This window comes from Rhinolophus ferrumequinum, chromosome 9 (genome assembly GCF_004115265.2).
Source record: "Rhinolophus ferrumequinum isolate MPI-CBG mRhiFer1 chromosome 9, mRhiFer1_v1.p, whole genome shotgun sequence".
In the NCBI taxonomy this organism is placed as follows: domain Eukaryota; kingdom Metazoa; phylum Chordata; class Mammalia; order Chiroptera; family Rhinolophidae; genus Rhinolophus; species Rhinolophus ferrumequinum.
Window position 1 is genome coordinate 46,704,748 of NC_046292.1, and position 23,939 is coordinate 46,728,686.

At 41.5% G+C, this 23,939-nt stretch overlaps 1 protein-coding gene and 1 pseudogene across 1 annotated transcript in view; one reads left to right on the top strand and one right to left on the bottom strand.

Annotated features, from left to right (window-relative positions):
• The window catches only part of ROR1 (receptor tyrosine kinase like orphan receptor 1), a 371,075-nt gene that overhangs the window by 15,917 nt on the left and 331,219 nt on the right, over window positions 1-23,939 (top strand). The window lies entirely within an intron of this gene.
• The window catches only part of LOC117026704 (14-3-3 protein theta-like), a 51,723-nt pseudogene continuing 28,316 nt past the window's right edge, over window positions 533-23,939 (bottom strand).

Consider the following 23,939-nt stretch of genomic DNA (forward strand, 5'->3'; position numbering starts at 1 on the left):
AGAATAATTTTTCTGTAAGTGGCCCTAAGTAATTGTACCCTTTTAAATTGTTCTGTGCATTTATTCCAGCGCCCTGTGGGATGAATGGGTAAACCCCAGGGGATCTGGAGAGCTTGGGTATTATTATTTTGGGCTACAGAATGGGAAAACTGAAGTGAAGGGACTTATCCCAAACTGAATGATTGATGGCGAGCCTGGGTACCCATTCTCGTTTCTGGAGAGGAACACTTTGCTTCCACCACCACGGCAGTGGGTCAGGAAGTTCCTTTGTGAACCAACTGAACACCTACCTGCGCACAGTGCTTGGTGCTGGGAAGGCCACGGTGCTTGCTCTTGGGATTTCCCGTAGGAGATGCTCATGGATTTAGTCTTTCATTTGAATGCCTGCTGCTGCCCTTCCTGGCACCTCCAGAAAAATGCAGAGGTGGTGGTTGCTTCATTGTCACTTGCTGATGAGTGGCAGGCGTGTAGCCATCGAGCTGGCACTACCTCTGGTGCTTCTGGTGATCAGGCCCGAGTCATGCAGTCTGCGTCATGCAGTCTGCGTTTTGTTTTCCCCGGCGCAGCAGTGGCTTCCTGCGATAAGCTCCATCTTGGCTGTGATGCCATTCTTCCCTGGGGTTGGGATAATAGCCTCCTGGGGACTGTGGTTAATCTAGGGAGAAGCGGGAGCCCCCAGGGAAAGAATCCTGTCTCTCCGTGTGTGCACCTGGGATTAGGCAGAGCTGCCGCTAATGCGATTAGGTGAAGGCGAGGGCCGATTGCTGGGAACAGGAAACCTGGGGGAGAGTCTCCTGTTTGTCCCTACTGGGGCCTTCCTCCTGTCACTGCTTCTTAAAGCTGAAGGGGGCCCCCTGAGAAAGCGGAGTTAGACTGAAGTCCAACTATTGGCTCTGGGAGTCGGCGAAACCCATTCAGCTAACTGTGACCTTGGGCAAACCTCAAAGCCCCAGGCTCCCCAAGCTGTACAACTTGGGGTACTAATCCTGTGTACCGCATTACCTTTCGGTGAGGATGAGCTAAGATAATGGCACACACCGAGTGCCCACAGTTAAGCATCACTGACTGAGCTGAGACGACCATTTTACAGGGGAGGAACCTGAGGCCCACCTCCTGTGGTGTTGATCAGAATTAACCCCCCAGAATTCCTCAGTGCTGGAGCCTGGAGTAGAACCCGGCTCTTCCGGCCTCTAGCACTAGGCCGTGAGTTAACTCACTTCTTTCTCTCCAAGGTGGTGGCCCTGCTGCCCGACCTGGACACAGAAAATGAGGGGGACGGGGATAGCTCAGCAACAGATGTCAGGGTCCAGGGAGTTTCTTTCCCGCCAGACCACTCACTGAACCACCACATCGCTGGAAGGTCCTACTTAGTTTCCTCACCTATAGTGGGAAGTGGCTTGACTGCTCCTTCTGGCCCCATTTTTTTTTTTTCTTCTTAAGAAGCCTACTGGAGGACGCAGAGAGCCAGAAGGGAGAAGTAATTGGAGAGAACATATCAACATTACATAATAAAAATAGCTTGCATTTTGTAAATCCTGATTATATGCCAAGGCCTGTGCTGGGCGCCAGGATATACCTGGATCAGATCATCGTCTGGTTTCCTAGGGGCTCCTGGACTAGTAGACCAGGGTGTGTGTGTGTGTGTGTGTGTGTGTGTGTGTGTGTGTGTGTGTGTGTGTGTGGTGGGTAGTGAGGATGGGGAGAGACATAGAACAGAGGACTTAGAATTCGTTTTGATATGTGCCTTAAGAGCAATGTGAGCGGAGAGTTGTGGCCCCAGATGGGGCTGTCCGTTGGTGCCGCACGGCAGCCTGTGTGTGCAGAACCATCCGCACACGTGGAATGAGCGCGAATGGTGTACAGAAGGGAAGCCCGAGTCCTCAGTGCTGACGCAGGGGAGTTGGCGGTTGTAAGGGCAGGTTTCCGAGGGTTCCAGAGGGAGGGTTGGCAGCCAGGCTGCTCGCTGCTCCAGGGGGCTGATGGATTACATTCCTCCGGTTAGAAACCATCCGAAGCCCCACCGAGAGGGTGCCTGTGGCTTTGGAGCTTTGCTGGTTGTTTCCTCTTGTGAGGGGAAAAATTAGTTTTGCCTTTAAGTGTTACCTTTCTGTCCTCTTGGTTTCCTACGTGTGGCAAGACCCAAACCCAAAGTATTTGCACTCAACTTGTTAATGTGAATAAAGCAGTAGTAGTAGAATAAGAATGGGAAACAGCCACCATGCTGCCAGTGTTTCTTCCCTTTGAGGTTGTTTTCTGACCTTTTCAAGAAAGTTCTGTTGAAAACCTAGTAAGCTTGTGACTCTAGATGGTGAATGTGACACTTGGTCAGGGACGTATTGTGCACCTACTCTGTACTTGGGCCTGAGCTAACTGATGTCATGGCACAAGCTTTCTCGAACTCCTTTTTATTTTTATTTTTTTAATTGGGGAACGTTGGGGAACAGTGTGTTTCTCCAGGGCCCATCAGCTCCAAGTCATTGTCCTTCAATCTAGTTGTGGAGGGCGCAGCTCAGCTCCAAGTCCAGTCTCCGTTTTCAATCCCTTAGTTGCAGGGGGCGCAGCCCACCATCCCAGGCGGGAATTGAACCAGCAACCTTGTTGTGGAGAGCCTGCGCTCTAACCCGCTGAGCCATCCAGTGGCCCTCAAACTCTTCAGATTGTTAAAATACATTTCAAAGCCACAGAAGCTCTTGGGAGTGATCTGAAGGGTGTGTGGCTGAGGGAGGCTTTGAAGCCACGCTGTTTGAACACTTAGACTGCTAAGTGCCACTCTTCAAACACTTCGCAGGCTTTAAATGGTCTCGTGCAAAGGATTTTAAGGAACAAACTCTCTTGCTGATACTGGGATAAAAACCCCTTATCTGCTCCCTAAATATTGATTTAGAATAATAGCTTGTTTTGAACTCGCTCCCGATAAATTAATTTTTAATTAGAAAAATACCTCTGGGAAAAGTTTTGGAAACATGGGGTAGCCGATCAGGAGAGCATCTTTAATGAGAGGAAAAGGGGGAGAAAAAGGTCAAGGCATTACTTTTAACTGGAATACTCCCCTTCCCCCATCAGATTAATCCACTGACATATTATTTTGTATAATTTTTGTTTGCAAGACGGCTGAACACTGAGAAAGAGACTATGATTTAGCCCTGCGTTTGTGTGTTTGTTCATGTGTGTGTATGTATTATCTTTGATGGGAAAAGAAAATGAGGCTATTTTCAGAAACTGTTTTTTGTTTGTTTTCGGGAGAAAGGATGGCAGAGCAGAAAGAGCTCTGGACGAAAGGTCAACAAACTTGAATTTATCTCCTAGCCCTGTCTCTACCTAGCTGTGTGACCCCAGACGAGACATTTGCCTTCTCTGAGCCTCAGGTTCTCTTCTGCAAAGCAATGAGGCTGGACCCAGTAGCATGGACATCACCTGGGAGCTTGCTAGAAATGCAGAGACTAGGGCTCCTCTCCAGACCTATTGGGTCAGAATCTGCATTTTAACAAGATCCCCAGGTGATCTGTATGCAAATTAAAGGTGACTAAACATTGCTTTAAAGAATGATTCCTGCTATAATATTCTAGTATTTTGTTTTTTTTCCCCCCTAATATGTAATAAAATCCAGTTATGAAGAATTTATCCAGTAATAAGGCAGGCATTCTTACCCTCCCAAAGTTTGTACTATGTGAGAAAAAAGATTTAAAGGCAGAGACATGCACAAATAGTGACACATTTCGTTCCAAATGCTATAAGTACATTTCTACTTTTGAGTATGGCTAGGGCAGCTGTGAGAGAGGGGAGGAGGAGTTGGGAAGTCAAGGTGATTGAAGGTGGAGATGGCAGTGGACCTTCTGAGAGGGCAGGTGGCACAGTAGTGGGCCTTCGCCCGGGTCCTCAGAGGGCCTCAAGGGTGCTGAGGATCAAGTGTCAGCAGTGATTGCAAAGTTGTGTTTCATGTTTTTTCAAGTATATCTGAATGTTGATTTGAATTAACTGAATACAAATTCATAGTGTCTTTTGCATATTCTATAGTTTTCTAATTAATTGATACTAAATGTGATGCCTATTAGATGGGAGGGGAAGTCCATATCATTTTTTGCATTACATGGAGTCTTCTCACTTGAAACAATTGGGGACCAGTGGAATAGGGGATGATGATAGTGCTATTGATAATAACAAAGAACCTTGAGAACTTTCTAGATACCAGGCACTGTGCCTTACAAGGAAGGACCTTAGGTATCTGCTAATGAATGTGTGGGTAAGGAAATTGAAGGTCAGAGCAGTGAAATGACTCGTTCCAAGCCACACCTTGAGGGAGTGCCCTGTGGATACAAGACTAGACCCCAGGTATCCGGCCTGTTGGCCAGCTTCATACCTGCTGTGCAAGACTTTCTGGGTTGTCCACCTGGTGCTCTGGGGTAGCAACGTGGGAACGTTCAACGGAGAGGAGGCACTTTCCTGGGTTCCTGCTGTGGGAGTCACAGACTGTCGTCGTTGGGAGGACCTCAGGAGCGTCTGGGCCACTCACTGTATTTACGAGTGTGCATACCTGGCCCAGCAATGGAAAGGGACTTGTCCAAGGTCAAACAAACTGGCTTTGTTTGCATGTATTGGTCTTCCTCTACCTGAAATCCAGCTGTTTATAGATCGATATGCTTTTTCACAAGAGAAGCAGGTAAGTGAAGCAAGCCCTTCTATGAAAGCAAATGAGCATGGTTTCTAATATTGCATAGTCACTGGTAATTTTAAGAACTCACATTCTTGTAATAATAATTACTAGTTAGTTATTGTTGTTATTTGACCAAGCGTGACATATTAAATTTAGGAACAGTTTTGTTTTTTTAAAATGTGGGACTGATTTGCAGCCTTGACTCCCTGCCCCAATGTTCTCTATCTTAAAGATAACCTTTGAGGGGTCAGATCACCGACTTCCTTTTCACTGAATACAGTACCACATAATCATTGGAAATCATACAATGGAAGGGAGACAGTGAGTTAGTGTCGGTCATTGGGGCAGCTTCATCTATTTTATGAGCCCACAGCTTACCGACTCTAATTGAACTGAGAAGCTGTCTGCTAGACAGTAGACGTCCTGATACTCAGAAAATAAGAAGCAGCAACACTCTGCTGGAAGCAGTCAGGCTCCTTTCTCTGCCAGGTGAAGCTGTTACTAATTCAGAGAAGGAGGAGCCTGGGTAGAGTCAGGGCAGGCTTCATGGGTGTGCAACGTGTGCAACTGATCCCTTTTGGGCTCCGCAGTAGATTGAATGCTCTGCTGTTGCTGTTCTGAAATTCTTAATATTATTTTGGATCAGGGGATCTGCATTTTTATTTGGCAGTGGGCCCTGCAGATTATGTAGCTGGTCTTGGTTAGAATAATTCCGAATCAGGACCTGGAGCTCCTGAGAAGCCAGTCAGTGGGGACTGTATCCTTTTTGGGGGTGAGGAGGAGGAGGTGGGAGGAGGAGGTGGAAGGAGGAGGTGGGAGGAGGAGGTGACCACAGGCCTGACCCCTTGTGGTGGTTTCCAGTATTGCGTGTGGGCTTGAGACTGGCAGCAAGCGGTCAGCTGCCATAGACAGGAGGGAGCGCAGGGCGGATCTCTCACTGTCCCATCACTTTGCCTTGTGATTATAGACAAGTCACTAGCCTCTCTGCATGTCTTCTTTGCATCCCTAGCCCCAGTTGAACATAGTACCCACCACATAGTAGGTCCTTAACACATTGTGGTTGTTTACTTTTGTTGCTGCCCCGTAGTGTACCTGCTAGATAACTTTGAAAAAGTGGATGAAGCTCTTTGTGTGACTTGCATTATAAACTTTTCTGTTTTCAGTGTCATTGCCATACCTCATATCGGAACTATCCAGGGGCCTTACAGTAACTTTCCTGCCAGTAACTTCTTATATTAATCCTACTAGCCGTATTAACTTTCCCAGAACCATCACTTATTAGCCACATGACCTTAGGCACACTTACTGTTTCTGAGTCTCAGTTGCCTTATCTCTAGAAAGGAGATGATCTTGTCTATCTGGAAGAGCTGTTAGGAAACTTAGAGATAGTGCATGGAAAGCCCTGGGTATAATAGTGACTGGCACATAATAGGTGGTCAATAAAGAATAGTTTTTCTTCTTATAAAATTGTAAGATTATATATGTGTATATATATATATATATATATATATATATATATATATATATATATATATAAATGATATACAAACAGCTTTCATCATGTCATTTCCTCTCCTCGAAAATATCTTCAGTGGCTCCCCAGGATCCATGGCCAGGCAGGGTCAAGGATTTTCATGATCTACAATGTAGCTGTGGTCTACATTGCCTAACTTCTCCTGCTAGTATTTTAGAAATTTCTAGAATGCTAGTTGGGATTGTTGTTTTTACTTTTTCTGTCTCTTGACTACCAAGGGCATTGGGAATTCCTTGGCCCTGGCATTCTATGTCATCCCTTGTGTGCCCAGCAGAGTGCCTGGCATACAGTGTTGGTGTGGTTGTTGATTGCGAACCACATGTATGTCAGGAATATAGTGCAACTTTGCTTCTTTTGCATCTGTTTATACTGCTTAGCTCCTTCAAATTGGAAATGGATCATGATTTGGCATATGAATCAGGAGGAGGAGAAAAACACCCATCCTTCCTCTCTTCTCTCTCTCTCTCTCTCTCTCTCTCTCTCTCTCATTTTTTTTTTGTTGTTGTTGAGCACCTACTACATTCCAGGTATGTTCCAGGTGCTTTACAGACATTTTCTTTTTCTTTCTTTTTTCAATTTATTTTATTTTTTATTATTGGGGAATATTGGGGAACGGTGTGTTTCTCCAGGGCCCATCAGCTCCAAGTTGTTGTCCTTCAATCTACTTGTGGAGGGCGCAGCTCTGCTCCAAGTCCAGTTGCTGTTTTCAATCTTTAGTTATAGGACAGCCCACCATCCCATGCGGGAATTGAACTGGCAACCTTGTTGAGAGCTCATGCTCTAACCAACTGAGCCATCCGGCCACCCCTCCGGAAGCTCAGCGGCAGCTCATTGGTTTCAATCTAGTTGTGGAGGGTGCAGCTCACTGGCCCATGTGGGAATCGAACCGGCAACCCTGTTGTTCAGAGCACACGCTCTAACCAACTGAACCATTCGGCCGCCCCCTCTGTGTTTTAAACAGGCACTGTCACTCTCCTTTGGGGTTGTCGTCTACATGTTTGTCTCCCCTTCTGGACTGTGAACTCTGGGTGGGGAGGAATGGTGTTTAATTCTCCTTTATATCTTCAGCGTCCAACATATTGAACCTGGTACAAATGAAAAAGGCATTCATTCAGTGTTTGTCAAGTCAATGAATATTGGAAAGCTCAAATTTTTATGGCAGACAATGGAGACAGTGGGAGCTGCCTTTTTACTGGAAAAACATTGTTTATTAGATCTGTATGGATCATTTAGAAAATATGCAGTTGGATATCTTTTATGGTCAAAGAAGAAAATCAGTATAAAATGCTTAATTAAAAGCAGAAGCTCACATTTCCCCTCGTAATGAAGGCAGGATCATGAATATTTTCCTTTCCTCAGCCCAGGAGATGGGCAAGCAGCCAGGCTCAAAGCCAGGGATGCTGTGCCGACAGATAAGAAGCTTTAACATTGGGAGGACGGGGTCCTACAGTTACCCTGGCTCCATCTTTCTTTCAGTGTTTCTCCTCATGGATGTTGAAAATATGAACAGCGTTAACTCCTTTAAGATATTCTGACAACCTTGTCAGCTCCTTTAAGGTGTTTTGCTCTGTTACCTATGAAATTACCACTTGTTAGTGAACTTACTGGCATATTTTCAGGAGTAGGTTCAGAATTTGAGGTGAAAGGCCCCAAGCGGTGTGGGTCTTGTTCTCGGTGCTCCTGGGCCTGGCCCTTACGAAAGGGGGATGCCTGGAGCTCTGACCCACACAGCATCTGCAGGGTCGGCCCTGGCCTGGGTGTAGGAAGCTGGGGAGAAGCAGGAGTTAGGGAGGCAGAGAGGGCGATGAGGTTCTGAATGACTTCTGTCCCCAGGAGGAAATCGGGCCTTCTGAGAAGGGTAATGAGTGGATGTGTCTGGGACAGAACCTGGCTACTCAAAGTGTGGTCTGAGCATCAGCAGTCTCAGCATTACCTGGGAGCTTGATAGAAATCCAGAATCTCAGATGCACTCCAGACTCACTGACTCAGACTCTGCATTCATTGTACCAAGATTCCCAGGTGATGCACGTGCATATTCATGTTTGAGAAGCGCTGCTGAGAAAGTCTTTTTCATCCTCGCAACTTGATAGTCTGGATTTTTGTGATTCTAGGATGTAGCGTGATCCTTGATTCCAGAACTACCACCATAAATGTATTACTCAACGCTTTTAAATCTTAAGATTTTTCATCTATAAAATGTATATGTTGTAAGTTTTGCTCTGTGTATGGGTGTGTGTGAATGTATTAAATGAAATGTAATGTTCTCAGCATGTAGTAGGAACTTAATAAATAAATATTACTCGTTGCTATTATTATTGTTATTATTTTATGTGAGCCTTAGTGCTGGCAGTTCAGCTATTTCTTATGATGGGAGAATTGCTATGCTATCATTACTAAAATGCTGTAATTTTGCATGTACTTGATGTCTTTTGTATGAAGCAATGAGTGGCCTTAAAAAAGTCAGCTTCTGAACCCTCCTCTTTTTTTTTTTTAACCTGTTTTTTAAAATTTTCTAACTCTTAATGTGGACATAAGTGTTATGTGGCTCTGTTTATGGACATCGTCCATTTTTAAAACATGACTGAATCATTTCTGTTTTCTTCTTGAGGTTTCTTCCGCCCCCCTCCTTCCCGCCCCCTTCATTGATGATGATGATTAGGCAGAAACCTTCTTATCCAGCAGTAGTTAGTTCATGAACAAGGTCAGTTAAAGCAGGGAGTGAACAAATAGTGAAGAAGTCAAATCAAACATTTTATTTCACTTTAAATGCCTAGATGTCCATTATTTTTATCCCCATAGTTTAGGGCCCAGGCTTTTCCTTTGAGCCTGGGTCTATTGTTTGGAGGTCCTTATCTTTTTTTTACATCCACACCTTAGTAATAGTACATCTTCTGTGACATCCACTCTGGGTTTCTCTAAAGTGGATTAGAAATTTAAAGACAGGTACAAAGCAATGCAAATGGAGAGTTCTTTTAGATATTTACCATCTTTCCAACTTTTTATCCTTATCTTACAGTTAATACAGTGGCAAATTTTATTTTATTTTTTTTGGGGGGGGCGGTGGGCTGGAGTTATTTTTATTTCACCTTTACAAAGAATGTGACTTAGTTTTCCTAAAAGTCACAACTCTCTCTCCTCACTCTTGTTTCATCAATTTACATTCTGTACAGTTAAAGTCATAAAAAATATAACTGTGTAATGAGCTTTGAGACCAAACTCTATTGATTCTTATTAGAATAAAACTCAAGACATGGGAATAGAAGTGCGTGGCTTGTCCAGAAGCAGGCATAGGCAGGTGCTTTCTAGAGAGAATGGACCAATCGAGTGAGTCAGTGTGTGGAGGTTGGTTAAAAAACTTCTACATTTCTACTCAAGTTCATGCTACTTTATAGTTACTGAAGCAGTTTCATCTGGATTATCCCATTTAATTTTCACAACACTCCTGTGAAATAGGCAAGGCAAGAATTTAGGGATGAGAAGATGGAGGTTTGAATTGTGTGAACGTGAATAAATAGTATTAAGTCGGTGCCAAAGTAATTGCAGTTAAAAGGTTAAAAATAAGTGCAAAAACCACAATTACTTTTGTATCAACCTAATAATTTCATTGAGGATGAGTTGGAAATAGAATTCTGATTTTTTGGAGTTGTATTTCAGATCTTTATCTGTTCTTGTCTTGTTTTGTGCAGTTTTGAAAGCAGTGATGAGATTTTGGCTTCATTCAGATAATTACCATTTTCTTACAGCATTATGTTAATGCTATAAAGCATATCAGTAATAGTAGCATACCGTGTATCTCAATGTTAGACAATAATCACCTCTAGCAACCTAGATACAAGCATATAAACAGACAAACAAAACCCCTCTGGACCAGGGCTGTCCAATAGAATAAGAACCTTAGCCATACATATAATTTTAAATTTGTAGTAGCCACATTAAAAAAGTAAAAAGAAACAAATGAAATTACTTTTATAGTATATTTTCTTTAACCCAGTATGTCCAAAATATCATTTCAGCGTGCAATCAATATAAAAATTATTAAAGAGCTGTTTTGCATTCTTCTTTTTGTACCAAGTCTTCGAAATCAGGTGTGTATTTTACATTTTTTATGCCACAGCTCAGTTTGGACTAGCCACACTTCAGGGGCTCAATAGCTACATATATGAGCATTACATCTCTAAACTTTGAGGAAAATAATTGTAACAAATGCAAGAATGGGAGCACTTTGAGATCAAAACCTTTGACACTTTGAGGCCATTTAATTTAATGACAAATAGTTCTGTAGATTTCAATGGCTCATAATAGTGGCCCCAAATAATTAAAAATAAGATTAAATAATTTACATTGCACTGTAATTCAGAGGGCGGAGTAGTATGTGAAATACATATTTTTAGAAAACTCCATCAAAAATTTTTTGAAAAAAGGTTTGACATAGGAGCGCTGGCTCCTATTGTACTCCTGTACATTGTCTGCAGAGATAGGAAACTTATGTCCCCACAAACGCCTGACAGCTTTATTTGTAATAGCCCCAAATTGGAAACAATCCAAATGTCCTTTAATGGGTGAATGGTTAAACAAAGTGTAGTACATCTGTATCATGGACTACCACTCAGCAGGAAGAATAAATGAACGATTGTTATATGCAACAACTTGGAGGGATCTCAAGGGAATTATGCTGTATGAACAAAAACTAATCTCAAAAAATACATTTATATAACATTCTCAAAATTGTAGAGCTGGAGACCAGATTGATGGTTGCCAGGGTGAGAGGTACTGGGAGGGGGATGGCAGCATGCGGGACCTCGTAGTGATGGACCAGTTCTGTATCTTGATCATGATGGTGGTTCCCCAAATCTTCACGTGATCAAATGGCATGGACTGTATATGCACACACACAAATGAGCGCCTGTAAAAGTGGGAAAATCAGAGAAAGGTTTGTGGGTGTACCAAGTACATTTCCTGATGGTTCTGTTGCATTTTAGTTAGATAAGATGTCACCCCTGGGGAAACTGGGGGAAGCATCTGTGAGACCTCTGTACTATTTTGGCAACTTCTTTTGAATCTATGATTATTTAAAATAAAAAGTTTGGTCCTTGAACGGATGTTCTATTGTTTGGAAAGCCTCCTGCCTACAACTCCTAGTGAAGAACACTTGAGAAGCTGAATGATGAAGATGAAGTACACAGACCCTTGTTTAGGACTGCCTTTTCTGTGTGCTTGGGGCTGGACTCACCCCAGAGCAGGGGAGAATGGTCATGACCCAGCTGCACACTCATCCCACGTCAGGAGGCACCCCTATTGATCACTCCTAGGGGTATTCTTGTTCTGGCTGCCTCTTGACGTCACTGCAGTGGACAGTGAGTGCTTATCCTAAGTCATCTTAACTGGGCCCCTGAACATGAATGTCCCCTGAAGTACCATTCTGCTGTTCGACGCCACCTTGCGAATGCTGGAGAGACCATCTTTAGGCAGCCGGAGATCTTGGTCTCAGCTGAGCTCGCTCTTCGTGTTTTCATATGAACGTGTGACTGGCTTTCAGCAGTTGTCTCTCAGTAATGCGTTTAGTCCCTGGCGAGCATTCCACAGCCAGATGAACTTTAATCTCTGAATGCTCTGAAAGGGAGGGTTCCTTTTCCTCTTTTGAAGATTCTGCTCCCCTATAAGAAAAGTGCATGATTTAATTAATGGATGAAAGAAAAGGACCCAAACTGAGCCAGAGAGGAGTCAGCAGCATTGCCACCCACCTGCAGGCGCACAGTAAGATAAAAGCAGCACCTGATCAGGAAGGGGAAAGACTCAGGAAGGAGAGGGACTTGCTTTGCCACAGTTGTAGTCGAGTCGGGAAGCCTGTGCTCTAGGACCAGCTCTGCCATTGACTAACTTGACCTTGAAGCTCAGTTTCAGTGGGTTTCTTTTTTTCATCCTTTTAAAATGGCGATGAGAACATAGGTCCTTTCTACCTCCAGAAAGGTGCAGCTTACAGAAAGAGGAAGGGGGAAGTCCATTGCAAAGTCTAAAATGCTGTATAGTGTAATCTTTTATGATTGCTAATAATGCATTACCTAGAATGAAACAAGCAACCCAAATTAAGAAAGGAAAGCTGGGAAGATGCAGAACCTTGCTCTTGTTTCCTTAAAGAAAAGCAAAAAAGATGACCTTTTGGTAAAGAGTAGTAGTCTGATTTGTCTTCCAATGATGATAATAAAATTATAGTAGCGATTGTCCATTCACCTGTAGGGGCATTTCCCAAAATGTAAGACGCTCCATTAAACAAGTGCTCCTTGGATAACTATTATAAGTAAGACACATTGTACTGCCCTTTGGAGATTTATAATACGCATATCAAAGGTTCTGCAGTGCCCTGCAACAAAGAAATCTATTTGACTTTGTTTAGCCTGGTATTCCTTTGTTTATTATGCACCCGCCTGCCTCCTGCTCCTGACTTTCTCTTAACTTTTTAAATACCCATGTTAAGTTCCCTGGAACTAGTGTACACAGCTCAGAAAAACTTTGAATTGCATTCTCGGAGATTTTGTTGTTAGCTTGTTTGTGCCTTTCATATGGTATAAATTCCATAAATAGTTTTTCTTCTTTTGCTTTGGCTTCAAAGAAGCTCAGAGAAAATTTGTGACTCAGAGTTATCTTCCATTTTAGGATATTGTGAACTTCCTATCTTTGTGTTTTCCCAGTTTTCTTCCCTTAGTGATAGATTTACTGGCTCCGACTTAAAAATGTTTGTTATATTGTATCATTGTATCATCAGCCACTTTAAATTCTCCCTGGGTTTCGGTGGGCTATGAATATAAAAGAAGCAACAAAGTAATAATTACATAAGTAATCTAAAAATGACAATAGCAAGTCCTCACTGAGGGACTGTTTGTCAGGCACAGTACGGTGTCCTCTGCACAAATGATTTCTTTTTCATTTGATCAAGGCGTTCCTCACTTTTATCCTAGAAGGTTTCAGATCTCAGGATTCCAACTTAGATTCTCAGAATCCTACAACTGGGAGGGGTTTTTGAGAGCATCTGACCTTAAGAAATAAGCCTGAGGGGAGGTGAAAGTCTAAACCATTGCGGACAGATGGTCTGCTAAGGCTCTTCATGGCAACCTGTAGCTAATCTCTGCCCTTCTGCCACTTAGGGGAAAATTGCTTTAGGGAAATGCTGTTTTCACTGGAACCATGAAAGCATTAATGATGGGCAAGGTGGGGGTTTGGGTGGCTTGTGTTTGGAATATAGAGATTCAATTCCTGTTTCTCTGGGAGGAGCAGCAGCTGTGTGCTGGGATTGTCTAGGACGATTCCTGCCAGATGAAAGAAGAGGGCAGTCCTTTCTGCCACCCGACTGGGCTTAGTGGGCTCTCTTGCCTGCTGAGCTGGTGCCAACACTGATCATCTAGTTACCCCACCTTCACCTATCCCAACATGTCATCTAAGGTGTGTTCTGCTGGCATGAGTCAGCTGAGGCCATCCTTCCTCATCCAGAGCCATTTCTGGCTTCAGAGAGCTTTCCCTCATTTGACACTGGGCTTCGCAAAACCTTACTACATCATCTTTCTGTGCATATGTTCCCTGTCGTGTCCTAGACTAGACTGGGCCCTCCTGAGGGCAGATGATGCTGTGTCTACAGTTGTTTCCCAAGTCCCAGTTCAGTACTGGTCACATTATTGTATTAGTCCTGGCGGGTTGGAGGGGGTGGGGGGGTGGGTGGTATATACTGTTCCTACTGATTGGCATCAACAAATATTTGCTGAACATCGATAGAGTGCAGGGCTCTGATCTGGTCTTTGGTGATACAAAGGTGCATGGACACTTTTGAGTTTCTAGTAATAACTGAGCTCTTTGAGGGGAAGGACTAGGATTTATTCATTTCTGTCCTGAGTACCCAGCACTGAGCCTGGCATATAGAAGTGTGGCAGAGGCTGCTACTTGTCCCTCCTGTTGTTTGTTGCTGTTACTCTCCTCCTCCTTCTATAGCAATAGGAGCTTTCAATGGGCACATTTCTTAGCCTTTCTGTCAGCTGAATATGGTCATGTGACCAGGTTCTGGCCAAAGGGATGTGAACCAGGTAATATGTTCAACTTCCGAGTTGTGTTCTTACCGTGTTTCCCCAAAAATAAGACTTAGTCGGACAATCAGCACTAACGCATCTTTTGGAGCAAAAATTAATATAAGATCTGGTCTTACTGTTCTATAAGACCGGGTATAATATAATATAATATAATATAATATAATATAATATAATATAATATAATAATATAATATAATGTAATACCGGGTCTTATATATTAATTTTTGTTCCAAAAGATGCATTAGAGCTTATTGTCCGGCTAGGTCTTATTTTCGAGGAAACAGGGTAGAAAGAAAGGAGTGGGCCATCTCTTTCCTTTTTTTCACCTTCTTGGCTGCAATACATGTGGGGCACCTTCAACGATAGGAATAAAGGAAACATTTTCAGAATGGCAGAGCAATGAGATGGAAGGATCCTGGGTCCTCCCCGCACTAAGCTGTCATCCTAGCCCTGGACTGAATACCTGTACTTTATATCTGGAAATGCATGTGTACATGAGAGACAGATGAAGTTCTATCTTGTCTAAGCTTTTGTAACTTTGGGTTTGTTGTTGCAGCATCCTACTGTGTATTCTAGTTAAATCAGTAATTAATAGTTTGTATTCTAATTAATTCAGTAATTAGTGTTTAGTAAATGTCTGTTGAATGAATGAATACCTGCCTGCCTTACCTTATCTTATTACAGTTCTAACAGTAGTCAGTGCACACATTTATTTTGGGAAAGAAAGTCTCTCAAGTGACTATCACCTATAATTCATTGGCCAGGACTGTGTCAGATGCCTCTCTCCTGCTGCACAGGAGGCTGTGAATTTGAGTTTCATTTTCTAGTTTCTATAGTTGAAAAAGGCAGAAAAGGGCATAGGAAAGGGGAGGAATGAGTGAATCAATCTATATTGCTTGTCAGTCACAAAAGGCAAAATGAACTTTGACTTACATTGTTTAGAATTATAGGGCGTTACATTTTTTTTTTAAATTAAAAGAATATAAGACACCAAATTTGCGTATTGCCAAGAAGAGATATAGTTTTTATCCCCTATGAACCAGAATCTGGGAAGATAAGATGTCTTCAAAAGAACACAGGTAATTATCGGAAGGGACCCTGGGGCTGGATGTAGTCATCTTGTCATACAACTTGATCCATGACCACCTGGGACTCACTACAAAGGGGTATTGATGCTGAGGCCACCTGTTGTACTCAGTGTCCTGAATGCTTTCTTCGGGGCCATAGCCAGTCCCAGGTCAGGTATGGCCATCCCAGAGTCTGCAGGTGAGCTGGAAAAGGTAGTGTCAGGGTATTCAGAAACATTCAGTTGATATTTATTAAGCACTTCTCTGTACCAGCCTAGCTAGGTACTGGGGATCCAGAAATAGATTCTCTACAGTGTGACAAATACCACATAGAGTGTCTATGATAAATATTGGGCACAAAGGGGAAAATAAGATAGAAAAGCTTCCAGGAAGAGCAGCAGGAAGTGCCTGGAGCTGAAATCTCTCTATTTCAGTGCAAAAGAGACTCAAGAACAGTGGGTCTTAGATACCTGGTCTGTTTCCAAATTGTGTTTGAATTAGCATCCCGTGTGTCACATCTGCATTGTATTTGTTACTCTGTGGTGAATGGGACGTTTCAAAGAAGTTTAGAATTGAGCCACTGTTCTCCTCTGTGTCTAGACAGGCACCACAGAAAACCTGAGTTCACTTCCAGTACTGTAGAATGTCAGAGTAGGGGGACCACAGAAGGGCCAGGTTTCATCAAATGAGTTTTTCTCCTCTTGACTAGAGAAAGAAAGTTGCTCAAGAGTATACTTCACTTCAGGCCATGGGTATGGAATCCTGAAAATATCTGTGTAAGAAAATCTTGGTAAAACTAAAATTACCTGCTACACCTGTCCCAAGTCCAGAAGACATTGGACAGTCAACTTTTTAGATTTTGGGTTTTCTGAAAGCAAGACACAGAAGAAGATCAAAGAAGGTGCTCTGAGATGCTGATGAAGAAGATACCCAGAGTTCAATTCTGGTTAACTTACCAGGAGAAATTTCATATAACAAAGAAAACTCATCAGTGGTTGAACTTACCAGCCCTTGGATTCCAGTTCTACAAACAGGCTGGATGCAGGCAACTTGCCCGGGTTCAATTGATTTTAAAGGCCAGGTGTTTGTGTAGGGGGAGGAAAAACATTCAAAATGTATTCAGGAAAAATGTATTCAGTTAAGAAAAGAGAAATCCATTTTGTGAATTTAGTGCCTATGTTCATTTTATAGGCGTGTAGGGAAATTACCAGCAGGTGAATGGATTTGGTAACAAAGCCTGTGGGTTGATTTGGGGAAAGAATATTGCTTCTTGGGAAATGGCCAAAAGGAGTCAAGAGATATTCTGGGAACATTCGAAAGTATTCTCTTTTCTCCCTTTTGTCAATGCCTTCCCAGCTGTCTAGCCCAGAATCTTTTATGTGCAGTAAGAAATCAGGGAGAAGCAGAAGGCATGGTTCATTTCTCTACCTAACCATGTATCCTGACCCAGTGCTGAGTTCTGGAGAGGAAAAGACACAGTTCCAGCCTTTAAAGAACTCAGAGATGGAATGGGGACACACATATAATCTAAATAATGTAATGTAGTGTGATAAGTGGTACAAAGTGCTGCGGTTTTGGAGAAGAACCGATTAATTGTCTTGAGGACATTCGAGAAGGCTTCACAGGAAAGATGGAATTTGAGCTGGATGTTGAAGAGTCTTGAAAGTGAATGCCAGGAAAAAGAGGAGAAAAGGGTAGACCAGGTGGAAGGATATAGGTATGAAACACGTGGTACCCCTGGGAGAATGGGTTGGCAGTTCATTTAGCTGGAGCAAGGATTTTGGGAGGCCCATGGAGGGTATCTGGGGAAATAATGCCAGACTACAAATGGCTTGATAGCCTAGCCCAGGGAATCTAAACTTAATCCTTTAGGAAGTAAATAACTTCTGTGGAGAAATATAACTATAAATGATAGAGAAATCCATTGTGTTTGCCGCAAAAGCCAGAACTGTGGAGTGCGGACCTCAGGGCCTCACATGTACTGTCTGCTCTCTTTTTGGTTCCAGTAAGATGTCAGAAACCTGAGTTGTGTCTGAAAACTGACCTTAAGGAAGACAGGAAGTGCTCACAGGCTACAGAACCATCTGACGGTGCAAAACGATGGGATTGAGGTTAATCTGTAATGTGCTTTAACTTGGGTGAAGGTAGTTTAGGGAGATTGGCAAGAAGGTACGTTCATGCTTATATGACTGTCGTTGTGTTGCTCTGAGCATCTTTTCCTTTAAAGTGGGCTGGACATGGAAAGAAATGAACATCCCTTCATATAGGGCAGTGCCTGAAAAGCCCACATTAGGAGTGGCCAGGAGCTGGGCTGGGAGATCCCCTAAATGGACAGAAGTTAATGATCAGTGCTCCTAACTTGCCAGGTAGGCAATTAATTGTGAGAAATTGGTCCAGGTATTTAGGTCACTTAAAATTTTTTTTTTTTAATTGGGGAATGTTGGGGAGCAGTGTGTTTCCAGGACCCATCACCTCCAAGTTGTTGTCCTTCAATCTAGTTGTGGAGGGCACAGCTCAGCCCCAAGTCCAGTCGCCGTTTTCAATCTTTAGTTGCAGGGGGCGCAGCCCACCATCTCATGCGGGAATTGAACTGGCAACCTTGTTGTGGAGAGCTCGTACTCTAACCAACTGAGCCCCTAGGTTACTTTTTAAATCAAGATTTTTGTGTCTCCTCAGAGAGTCAGTTGTCATAAAACCCCATTTAGCCAAAGAGAGACTTGTGGCATGTCCTTTTTGCCAAAATCCCACAGGCTTCTGTGGGCAGCTGCTTTTGGTAGACTTTACAGGGGAACCCCTGCCTCCATCTTTCTTTTTTCCTTCTGGAAAGGGACACTGAGGTACCGCAGAAAGGATTCTGGCTCTTTGGACTGGAGGCTTGGTTCTAACTCTAGGTTCTGTTACTTACGTCATGATTACGGTCACGAAATGGCACTTCTTGTCTCTTCATCTATGCTGGGAGGGTGTTAGAGAGTCAAGGTTTTTTTTAATGACTCTGGCAAGCTAAAGTTCTGTCCACCTCCACTGCCTGCTTTGGGTTCTCGCTCTGTACTCACTGAGTGACATAGGATTTAGAAGGGTCTGGGTGGCTCCGGCAGTTGGTGTGGAATGGAGAACTGCCTTACCTTTGGCTCTGCCTCCTCAGGTCCCTTGGAATCAATTCCAATAAATAAAGAAGACTTTTCGGAAATAAAACCAGACTCTTTTAGATTAGGAGCTGGCAAACTAAGGCCTCCAGGCCAAATCTGGCCTGTGGCTTGTTTGTAAAAATAAAGTTTTGTTGGAACACACCCACACACATTCATGTACACAATGGTTATGAGGGCTTCTGTGCTACACTGCCAGAGTTCAGTAGCTGCATCAGAGACTGCATGGCTTGAAAAGGTTAAAATATTTACTATTTGGCCCTTTATTGAAACATTTTTCTTATTCCTATTCTAAAGCCTATGCTCTAGGAGGGCTGGGGGCATAGCGGGTGTTCAGTAAGTTTTGGTTAAATGAATGGATGAATGGGTGAATGGACAGAAAAATCTGAATTTCTTGAATAACTACACAACTTGACAATTAACTCTTTGTGACATACTTCAGGTCCCAATTTCCCTTTAAGTAAAATAAAGACAGTAGTACTTATAAAATATGCAGTACTTAGAGTTATTTCCCATAATGTAATTTCAAGTGTTTAAATACTATTAAAATATAACTACCAACTATTAAGCTTTATATGTGTCAAGCACTCCATTCAGGACTTCATTTTTATTACCTCATTTAATCCTCATGACCACTCACTGTGAGGGAGTAGTTACTGACCCCAATTTATAGATGAAAGAACTGAGCCCAGAGAGGCTAAGTCACTTGCCAAGGTCACACAGCTGATCAGGGATTGAACTGGGAGTCCAACTCCAGTGTGTCTGGGTCCAAAGCCTTTCCATCATGCCCCACTGCCTCTGAGTACTGTTAAGTGCTCCCACTCACCTTTTAAATAAGAGAAGCAGATATTGGTCTTGGAGGTCTCAAAATATGGAATAGTAAAATGAAAAAGAAAAAAGTTGGCTTTCAATTTTTTTTAACCGTTTAAATAATCTAGAAAGCCATGAGGTTACTCATCATTAAAAGCACACTTTAGAAAAAATCCTCAAAATTCAACTCAGTTATGTTTAATGGAAAAAGCTAAATCAGAGACCAGGTTTTTCCCTTGGAACGTCAAATTGTAGTTAGTTTTAGGAAATTGGACAATTTTCATTTGTTCAGCAATATTGTATGTAATGGTAATATGCATTTGAAAGCTCTGTAGAGAGGACCTCGCTCAGAACTGTGTGCCCAGCACATAGCAGACATTCAATAATGTTGGTTGAATGAATGATGGAATGAATGTCTTCTAGCACTTCATGATACTGTCTTCCAGTATAATTGGGTATGTGTACGAGAGTGCTCTTACCTACTATTTAGTAAGCTCCATTGCCCTCGCCACATCTTTGTATCCCCTACAGAGCCTACCTACCACCGTGCCTGGCACTGAGTAGATGCTTAATAAATATTTGTGCCATTAAAGTGATGGCTAGTCTGTGGCCCCCAAAACTGTTTGGACTGTGTGAATGCCATGTCAGAAACTAGGGTGAATAAAAGATGGACTTCTCCATGTATCAGGGGAAATGATTTAAAACCTACAATTATATTGAGGGTGAAAAGTCCAATAAAAACAAAGAAAAAAAAACCGTATGTGTTGCTTTAGATAGAAAGCGTATTTGTTTCTTTTATTCTGGAAAATATATTCACAAAAGGTCATTGAGCTTGTTTTTTCTTTTTCCTACTTAGTTGCCAGTTCGTGGTTTGTTTAATGCATGTACTTAATTTTTTGTTGAAACTTTCATAGTATATGCGGCCCTGAATGAGGATTTTCCCCCATCAGCCTCTTCTGTTGCCAATTAGTTGTTTATCTTTTTTTGTGTTTTACAGATGACCTATTATTTTGCATGCTGGTTTGTATCGCTGTGAACATTTTAGCTTTTGGGAGTCAGGCAGCTGCTCAGGGGCCTACTTGAGTCAGGCCAGGGTCAGAAATGCTCATCTGCTTTTGTTTCCATGGAAGAAGTTGGCCTGGAGCTCTGGACAGACACCTGCACCTTCCGTGCCCTTTGGCAAATAGGACAAGCAAGCAAAGTCAGACATTGAAATCTTCACCTGGGTGACTCCTTAAAAACACATTCCCCAGCTTTTTCAGTCTCTTCTCTCTCTTTTTTTTTGATTTGTTGCACTTGTATATATAATTTTAGGTAAGTCATTTAAAACGCAAATGCAGCTATTCAGGCTGCTTAAGGGATCAGAGTAGCGGCCAGTGTCTTTTTGCAGCCTCTTAGTACTTCTGTAGTTTATTGGAATGTTTCTATTCCACTCAGCTAGGAGTTTGGATCTACTCTGCCCAATTCCCCTCTCCACCAGTCTTTTCCTCTCACTTAATTTACTTCCGCTTACAACTTTGATCCCTTTGGGGGAAAAAAAAAAGCACCAGAGCACTGGAATATTATTATTGGCCTCTGTTTGTTTATTTTTGCAAATGCACTGTAATTGGTGGTTGGTCTTTGGGCCAGCCTGATACTACCTGACCCTCAGCAACCCGAGTTTCTCCGGGTCACGCTATGGGAGAAAAACAGTTTGGCTCATTTGTTTCATTGATGTTGGTGAGACTCCTAGTGACGAAGACTTTGTGGACATGGAGAAAAGCAGAGTCAGGAGGATACCAGTAATTATGCTAATCTGAACATTAAATCTTCAAATATTGTACATTTTTGGATAAGCAATTATGCCGTATTTGAAGTTTGGTTGTCTTTTTGTTTCTTGGGTGGTGGCCTGTAATTTTGTATGAAGGAAAAATGCCTAACCCTTCCATGTTGACTTGCTGTATTTGTTTTTTCTTTTTTTCTTTTTGAGTGTTCATGAAAGGAGACCAGGAGGATGTGTGGATCTAATAATATACTACTTTGCGTACGAAGATGAAATTAATAATAATACTAATAATGATACCGTCTTCTGTGGTGAAATGCTTTTAACTTTCAAAGCATAGTTCCTTTTTTTCAGGTTTGTTTACTTTATTATTTTTTTTAATTATTAGTTTTAGGTGTACAAAACAACATAATGATTAGACATTTATACACTTCATAAAGTGACAACCCCAACAAGTCTTCTACCCATTTGACACCATACATAGCTATTAGAATACCATTGACTATATTCCCTGTACTTTACATCCTGTGACTACATATATATATATGTGTGTGTATATATATATATATATATATATGTATATATATATATATAAATTATAGTTGACATTCAGTATTATATTTTATTAGTTTCAGGTGTACAGTATAGTGGTTAAGCATTATATAATTTATGAAGTGATCCGCCCAATAAGTCTAGTACCCATCTGACACTATACATAATTTTAACATTATTATTGACTCTATCCCCCACACTGTACTTCACATCCCCTTGACTATTTTGTAACTACCAATTTGTACTTCATAAAGCCTTCACCTTTCTCACTCAGCCCCCTAAATCCCCTCCCATCTAGCAACCATCCGGTTGTTCTCTGTATCTATGAGTCTATTTCTGTTTTATTTGTTCATTTAGGTTCTACATATAAGTGAGATCATATGGTATTTGTCTTTCTCAGTCAGTATTTGTCTTTCTTTTTTCACTTAGCATAATACCCTCTAGGTCCATCCATGTTGTTGCAGATGTAAGATTTCCTTTTTTATGGCAGAGTAATACTCCATTGTATAAATATACCACAATTTCTTTACCCAATTGTCTGTTGATGGGCATTTCGTTGTTTCCATATCTTGGCTATTGTGAATAGTGCTGCAATAAACATTGGGGTGAATATATCTTTTCAAATTAGTGTTTTGATTTCTTTGGATAAATTCCCAGGAGTGGAATTGCTGAGTCATAAGGTAGTTCTATTTTTAATTTTTTGAGGAACCACCACACTGTTTTCCATAGTGGCTGCACCACTTTGCAATCCCACCAGTAGTGCACAAGGGGTCCTGTTTTTCACATCTTCGCCAACACTTGTTTGTTGATTTATTGATGATGGTCATTCCGCCAGGTGTGAGGTGATATCTCATTGTGGTTTTAATTTGCATTTCTCTGATAAGTGGTGATGTTGAGCATATTTTCATATGTTTATTGGCCACCTATATGTCCTCTTTGGAAAAATGTCTATTCAGGTCCTCTGCCTATTTTTTAATTGGATTGTTTGTTTTTTTGGTGTTGAGTTGTAGGAAGTTTTTTTTTTTTTAAATAAATTTTGCATATTAACCTTTTATCAGATGTATCACTGGCAAATATTCTCTCTCATTCAGTAGTATGTCTTTCCATCTTGCTGATGGTTTCCTTTGCTGTATAAAAATTTATTGTTTGATGTAGCCCCATTTGTTTATTTTTTCTTTTGTTTCCCTTGCCTGAGGAGATATATCAGTGAAAATATTACTAAGGGTAATGTGTGAGACTTTACTTCCTATATTTTCTTTTAGGAGTTTCATTGTTTTGGGTCTTACGTTTAAGTCTTTAATCCCTTTAGAGTCTATTCTTGTATATGGAGTAAGAAGGTGGTCCATTTTCATTTTTTTGCATGTATCTGTCCAGTTTTCCCAGCACCACTTATTGAATAGACTGTCTGTACCCCAATGTATAGTCTTGCTTCCTTTGTCATAGATTAAATAACTATATAGGCATAGATTTTATTCTCTGCTCTCTATTCTGTTCCATTGATCTATGTGTCTGTTTTTATGTCGGTATCATGCTGTTTTGATTATTATGGCCTTGTAGTGTAGTTTGATTATCAGGTAGTGTGATTCCTCAAACTTTGTTCTTCTATCTCAGGATTGCTATGGCTATTCAGGGTTTTTTATCATTTCATGTAAATTTTAGGATTATTTGTTCTAGTTCTGTAAAAAATGCCATTGGTATTTTGATAGAGATTGCACTGAATCTATAGATTGCTTTGAGTAGTACGGACATTTTAACAATGTTAATTATTCCTATCTATGAGCATGGTATATATTTCCATTTATTTGTATCTCCTTTAATTTCTCTCTTCAATGTCTTGTAATTTTCTTAGTACAGGTCTTTTACTTCCTTGGTTAAACTTATTCCTAGGTTTATTATTATTACTATTATTATTTGATGTAATTGTAAATGGGATTGTTTTCTTAATTTCTCTTTCTGATAGTTTGTTATTGGTATATAAAAATGCAATGATTTCTGAATACTAATTTTGTATCCTGCTACTTTACTAAATTTATTTATGAATTCTAATAGTTTTTTAGTGGAATCTGTGGGGATTCTCTCTCTATATGTATCATGGCATCAGCAAATAATGACAGTTTTACTGCTTCCCATCCAATTTGGATGCCTTTTATTTCTTCTTCTTGTCTCATTGCTGTGGCTAGGACTTCCAGTACTATGTTGAATAGAAGTTGTGAAAGTGGACATCTTTGTCTTGTTCCTGATCTTAAGGAGAATGCTTTTATCTTTTTCCTATTGAATATGATATTAGCTGTGGGTCTGTCATATATGGCCTTTATTATGTTGAGATATGTTCCCTCTATTTCCACTTTGCT